The sequence below is a fragment of the Lepidochelys kempii genome, chromosome 27 (assembly GCF_965140265.1).
Source record: "Lepidochelys kempii isolate rLepKem1 chromosome 27, rLepKem1.hap2, whole genome shotgun sequence".
NCBI classification, from domain to species: domain Eukaryota; kingdom Metazoa; phylum Chordata; order Testudines; family Cheloniidae; genus Lepidochelys; species Lepidochelys kempii.
In genome coordinates, this window is record NC_133282.1 from 18,714,479 (window position 1) to 18,721,915 (window position 7,437).

The window sequence follows — 7,437 nt, forward strand, 5'->3', positions numbered from 1 at the left end:
GGTTTGACGAGCCATAACCGTAACCCTTTGCTTCCCAGTGCTGCCTCGTTGTTCCTTTCTCATGTCGGGGGTTTTGACTGGCTGTTTTGACAAAGTGGATTGTGACTCCTTATTTAAGGCACTGATGTGTGGGCATGGTGCTCTCATGTGACTTGCCACCCACCCCATCACATCTCCCCTGAAACTGACAGAGAGGCAGCTGAGGCTAGGAAACCTCTTGGTCTGTTTCCCTAAGTGCTCACAGTTTCCATCTCCCCGCAGGTGATGCAAATACTGAGCAAAAATAGTTACCCTTCAGCCGGAGCCTGGTAATGAATGGGTAAGAAAAACAGACCTGAGCCCACCCTCGTCTGTGAACCGCACCAAGAGTCACTGTGCTGGGGGCTGGCGCCCTGTGTTGGCGTCTCTGGCTCCCGTCTGGACAGAGCGGCAGTGGGTGGTTGTGCTCTAGAGCATCAATTGAACAAGTCTGGTTTGTTTGTCCCAGCAGAGGGAGCCAGTGCACTCCTTGCGGAGCCTGTATCCCTCAACCAGTGCCTCCAGCCGCGCACTGCCCTAGGACAGTGCCCCAGCTCACTATTCTTTGGTTCAACACGTTTTCTCATTGGCTTCCAGCCCTCTCCCACGCTGTCTGCAGACCAGATGTGTGCCAGTGAAGATCTCTACTTCAGGGTCGGCTTTGGTTCCTCCCTGTTCTCCCCTCACATCCAGGCTCCTACCAGTCTCTGCTGTTTGCCCTCTCTGTCCTCACAGCTCATGCTGTAGCTTCTGTGCCCTTCCCCTCTCCAGCCCCTGTGCCCCCCTCTCTCCGCTCCCTTCCACACACTGCAGCAAAGGTTCTCTTCCTCGGTGGCTCTGTGCATGGACGGCCCCGGCTAACCCACCTGCCTGTCGTGGGGATGGTACCAGCAGTGTTACAACCCTTCCTGCCTGTGACCCTGAGCTGTGAGTCTTTAACAAACAGGCCCAGGGTGTTTGTGTGTCTTTCCTGTTCACGTGGCTCAGACCTGCTCTGGGTCTTGCATTCCTGCTAGAGTTACCTTCCCTATATGTACCCTTGCTCTCCATGACTGAGTATATGTTCTTAATTAAACATGCTGCTGCCTCAGGAAAGAGCTGATGTGGCTTTAGATAACCCTGTAGCCAGCACGCTGTATTACCTTTTGTCCGGAGTGCTCTGACACCCCTTCCCTGCCCGGGTCCAGTCTCCCAGCTAGCTAGTTGCTCTGTGGGAGGAGGAGGAGGAACAACATCCCTTTTTTTCCCTCCCAGGATGACAGAGTAACCAGGCCACCCCACAGCCTTGGGGGAGCGGGAGCTTCCCCTCCATCACATCCAGTCAGCTCTAACCTGGATGGCGAGTTCCTTGGGGCAGGGACTGTCTATATTCTCTCACCAAGGCCCTGCCCAGTGGGGGGCTGTATGGAAATGTCCATATTGCGACCAGCTGCCCGTCCTGTGGAGGAAGGACTGGGCTGTCTGAAGGGGCCAGGTAGAGCAACATTGTGCATGGTGTGGTCTTGTGACTAAAACTGCTGTGGCCAGCTGGGGCCGCCATGTCCACCAGAGCCCAAAGAGCCTTGCTGGCCACTGCCTGTCCTTGCAGGATCCCAACGGTGCGACTGCCAGCCATGGCAATGCAAACGGCGCCGGCATCGGGAGGGGTAATAACCAGGCTTTTTATGGTCATCAGACATTGTTTGGCATCCTTATCTGCGTAGCCATTCTGGGTTGGAAGCCCTGAGGTGCTGTGTGCAGCTGGAGGGGTTCTTGTACAAGTGCCAGGAGGGAAATAGCTGTGATTGCCGGGCCGCTAGCTAGGTGAGAGCCGTGTCTCCGGAGCGCCTCGCAAACAGCAGCTGAGCCACTCAGCCAAGCCAGGGGTGAGACCGGCGTTTGGCTTCCCCGGCTACCTGTTTTCTCCACCTTCTGTGCTGTGTCTGACACCAGACTGCAAGCTGTCTGGGGCAGGAGTGGTCTGTACCACACACACACAATGGGGCCCTGATTCTTGCCTGGGGTTCTCAGGGGATACCACTCCCGCCAGCTGGATTGACGTGGGTTGTTCTCTGGCCTGGGTTACACAGGAGGTGAGACTAGATGGTCCCCTCTAGCCTTCACATCTATGGAAAACATCATTGTCATTTCCAGAGAGGGCCTGGAGAGCAGAGGCTAGCCCATGGTCACACGGGAGGGAACAGAACCCAGGCGTCCTGACACTCTGGACCGGCTCTAACCAAAAGACTCCACTCCCTCCCCTTCATATTTCTTCACAGCCAAGGAAGAACTCCAAAGATCTTCTGTATGTAAAGCAAAGGAATTGGTACACAGGGAAAGTACAACCTCCGCCCCTCAGCTCGGAGGAAGGAGAACTGCCGTGTGTGTGCTGCAGGCCAGGGTTGGGAATAAAGCACAAGTTGGGGGGTGCTGTCAAATGGAGCGGGAAGAAGGAAAGAGCGAAGCTTGAAGAATCACAGCGCTTTCACCTTGGGCTTTGCCAGAAAAGTGTCAGAAAGTTGCCCAAAGAGGCTTCTGCTTCCCTGGGCTAGAAAAGAGAACCAGGAGCGGGCAGATAACAGGCAGCCAGTTCCAACAGCCCTGCTGCGGAAACCTACACTCAGTTGTAGTTGAGACAAGATGGAAAGGAGACCTCCCCGCTGGTCCATGGCAGGAGGGTACTCTGTGTGCACAGGGGTTCAGTGGCTGACACCGAGGCAGGGAGCTGTGTAAAGCCCAGCTGTGCGGAGCCTGCTGGGTGGGTGTGGGGGATGGTTGCCGGGTAGGAGAAGCAGTGGGATCAGGTTTCACCCATTCCCACTGTAGTGACACAGGAGTCTGGACTCCCACTCTGCAGCAGCAGCCACCTGGGATAGGGGCCCCACACTGAGACTCAGCTGTGTGGGGCCTGTTTGGAGCCTCCCTGTTCACACTGTGGGGCACTGTCCCAGCCAGGAGGGTGCACTGCTCCCGCACTGAGCCCTGGCTGGCCCTTTGGACGCTCCCAGGGCAGTGGCTTGTCAGATTCCAGCGGAGGCTCTGCTACTGCGCCAAGGGTTGGGGTTAGGCAGGTCTCTCTGAGCTGATCAGGTGCCCTGCAGATCTGAGATCACAGCTGCAGCTGGTCACACTGATTACAGATTATGTCTTCTGCAGTTTCCACAGTATGCATCCGATGAAGTGAGCTGTAGCTCACGAAAACTCATGCTCAGATAAATTGGTTAGTCTCTAAGGTGCCACAAGTCCTCCTTTTCTTTTTGCGGATACAGACTAACACGGCTGTTACTGTGAAAACTGATTACAGGCTAATTGGCCTGGGGAAGGTGGAGCGTAAGGGGCCCTGGGCTGAGATAAGGGCACTATCAGGCCATGCACACCCAGTTCAGACCTGCTCATGGGGGAGGAAAGAAGCTTGGGGCTTTTTTTTAAATGTCGTCGGTGTCGTTTCAGTTTGATCAATTCTGACCCCTTGTCTCTGGGGAGTCCTGAGTCTGGGTACGTGTGCTTTGGGGGACTGATTGTACATAAGATTAGGACTGGAGCTCCAGGAGGAAAGTGACCTGCATCACACCAGGAGCTGAGAACAGGAAGCTGAGAACTCCCGCAACCAGGTCACTGAAAACACATGGTTCCCTTAAAAAGAAAAGGAGTACTTGTGGCACCTTAGCGACTAACAAGTTACTATCCTTGTCAGGAACTCAGGGCTCTGGGACTCCTCTCAAGCAGGGGGTGGCATCACCATGCCCCTAACGCAGAGCAGGGAGCACGCCCTGCCAGGAAGCAGCAGCATGAGGCAGGCATGACACTGCATGTTGCCTGGGTAGGCGAGTGACTCTGCTGTGGATGTGCTGCGCAGCTGGGACCTTCTTGAATTTTTCTGATCGTGCCCAGTTCTCCTGACATCCTGAGTCTTGTGCTGTTCTGCTCCGTCTGCCTTGTGAAAGGGTTCAGCTGAGCCCTGGGATTTGAGGCCCTTCTCAGCAGTGTGGTTAATTTTGAGTTTTTAATGGGATCTGTCCACCCCAAGATACACACGGCAGGGCCCAAAGCCTTCCCTATATGTGCAGAGGCTGGGGCAAGCCCAGGATGCTACCCTGCCAGCGCCAGTCCAGCCAGATATATGGTTCCCCAGAGCGTGTAGTTGATTGAAACGTGCGACCCAGTCTTGCGCAGGGGAGGCCTAGGGACCATGACCAGATGCTGAGAGGCGCTGAGTTCAGTAGGTGCTCAGTCCTCCTCCCTGCTCAGCCCCTTTGCAGCCCCTCCGTCTCCCTGCCATGAACTCTGAGCTCAGAGGAGGTGGGTTCTGGCAGCACGGGCTGGAGCTAATAAGCGAGAGTGGAGCGCTCAGCAGAGCAGCGTTCCCTTTGATTCGTGACCTCATCCCCTAGGAGAGTGACTGCCCAGCTGGCAGCCGAACACATCGGAAAATAGATTAGGTTGCTTCATTAGAGCGGGCCGTCAAAGAGCAGGGCCGGCACCAGCAGCAGGGGCCACAGAAATGTCACCCTGATAAGACCCTGCGTGGTGTGTACAATCCCTGAGCTCTAGGGACCAGCTCTCCATGAAGGGCTGGGAGTTTGTATTCTCAGCCCACGTCGGACTCCCACATGGTGCCCCAGGGTTAGGTCAAGAGGAGGTGGCTGGAAGGCGCCTGTCTCCGCCGTGCAGCAGCCATGCCCCTTTCAGCTGTGGCGAGTATGGGGCTGGAGTCTGAACTCTTTGCGGCATGATGGGACAATGCCAGGGCAAACTCCCTTTGCCTAGTCCCTCTGCCAGCATGACTCCTCCTCCTTGGGTGGGAGAGGGGTGTTCATCCTCCATGCTCATCAGGGCTTGGCCCCTCTGCTGAGGCTGCTGACAAGAGGCCTGGCCCCAGAAGCGGCTTTTGTGATGGGGACACCTGGCTGCCAGAAGCTGAGCTGAGGTCCCCAGGCGACTCAGTGCATACGGACTCCTGAGCCCCAGCAGCTCCAAATATGGCCCAGTGACCTGGAGGCAAAGAGGTCTGGTGCCCCCATGCCAGCCCTGCCCTCCAGCGTTAACACGGACATCCTGTTAGCTCTGAAGCTGACAACGTATCCCAGGAACTCAAATGCCAGGTGAGCTCCCGGTTTTCCACCTGGTCATCAAGCCCAGGCTCTGTGCAGCCTTCTAGACCCGCGCTGGGTTTGGTCCCATTTCCATGCACTGGGCCAAGCCCCATAGCTTATATAACAAGGCTCTCCGAAGGCTTGGTGGGGGTGTCGGTGCTGAGAAGGGAGAGAGGAGAGGAAATCTGCTTTTCCTCTGCCTGGGGTGTCGGACATCTGTGCCAGAACGGGTGGTGCGGCCGGACGAGCAGCACAAGGGGCCGTGCTGCGCCTGCGCCATTGGGAGGTGGCAGCAGTCCCGGGCGCGCCGGGTTTCTCTCACAGAGGGTGGAGTTCTTTCCCCATGTTATTTTGGAAGCCATTGGCTTGCACCACTTGGTGCCAAGCTCAATATCCCCCAGCCACATGTTCTAGTGTCCCTGTCTCTGAGCTGCAGAAAAAGCCGCACCCTACCTGTGTACGTCAGGCTGAGGATCCCTGGCTTTGCTAAAAGCCTCCGCCAGGACAGGAGAAGAGTGAAAGCAATTACTGGAAACTAAGCCGGGAACTTTACACACCTGACATATGCTGCAGGAGCAGGGAAGCTGCAGCCTCATTCCCGCAGCTTTGCTGGGCCCTAGAGGGGAAGGTAAAGCTTGGATCAGGCATGCTGCTTCCTCTGGCTGCCCTTCACTGCGGGCAAACACCCGACTGGCTTTGTGCCCAAACGGGTATTTGGCAAGTGAATTCACTGGGAAGGGAAGTCGGGCCAATGCCTGTCTGAATGCTCCACCATGGGAGCTGTGTGACCCGCAGGGACAACCTACCCCCTCGGGGTGGATCGCTAGAAAAATGTCATCTCCTGTTCCCTCCTGTGCAGAGAGAGCACACATCATTCTGCAGAGATGAGCACCCAGGTGTGTGGTCTGTCACAACCAGGCCCCCGCTCCGCCATAAGAACATAGCGTTTGCCAGACCGGATCAGCCCATTGGTTCAATGGCTCTGGCTTCAGAACACAGCAACCCCCTCCTCCCCTGACTTGGGCATTGCTGAGCGGGCAGCTATTCCACCCAGCCATGTTTCTGCAAGCTGCCTGTGCCCGTTCTCCCAGCAGCCTGTGCCCCTGGGGAGCAGAGGGGTGGGCTGATTTCTTCTCCCAGCTCACACACCCAAGCTACGTTAGCAATTTTCAAGCAAGGAGAGAGAGTGGGTCTCAACAAAGAGGGTGCTGGGGGGAGAAGTCATGCCCAATCCACTTGTTCGCTGAGCAGGGGGGAGGTGATGCTATCAGGAACCCGCCAGTATTCAGGGGATTTGCAGTTTGATCCCAGACCTATCCAGGGCCTCTGCAGAAACAACATTTCATTAAATGTTTCTTGACACCCCCCCACCCCCCCATCCCCCGCCCCCCAGTTAAGGGGATTTGCAGTGCTGCACATTGACTAGTGCTGGGTTATAAACTTTAGCTGCTGCTCCAAGGATCTGTGTATAATGTCCTGGAAATGTGGGTTTAGTGGCTTTAATCTGAGTGGACGCTGCTGGGCTGAAATAGTTCCTCTTATCGTTTAGTAGAAACAATCTGACTTCAGGGGAAATACATTAATCTGAGCGACAATTGCTTTGTATTTTGTGTCAACAGCTCCACAGAACTGTTAAACAAACGGAGAGCACCTCCCAGTTTAACCGTAAAGGCAACAGGTGCTTGTCCGTATGCGAGATAAAGGCTGCTGGTCCAGGCCCTACACTTGTTAATAGCTCATAACTTAATGTCATTATTACACACTCACTTTGCTATTTTCACCAGTAGCTAAAGCAAAGCTGGCTGCCATGCTGAGGCAGCAGAGACAGACACAAGGGCAGGCCTTGAATCACAGCTGCATGAAGCAGGAGTCGGTTACAGCAACTTGCAAGAGAGAGGCGGCTGCTGCTTTCCAGTAAACATGATGCTCTGAAGCCTTGGGTTAAAAGCGGTAAGTAAATTACTAGATCAAGCACTTTGGTACAGCTCAATTACACCTGCGTCACCCCGCTGGCTGAGTCATTTCACACCGTACTGGAGAATGGATTGCAGGGAGCGAGCCTGGGAAAGCCAGGGGCTAGCTGGGACCCACTCTGACTTTCCCAGCTCTATAAGGAGAGGAGAGGCTGGGGTGGCATAAATTAAGCTCTCTGTAAAGCATCTGGTCTGATCAGGGCTGGCCCTAGACCAAATGGCGCCCTAGGCACGGAGCGTCTTCGGTGCTCCCCCCCACCCCACATTTGTTAAACTTCTGAATGTCTTATTTTTTGCTGCATTTGTAGCCCATTTCATGAGTTTGATGGATGATTTATCCCTGTCACATAAGATGATAAATTTACACACTAGGA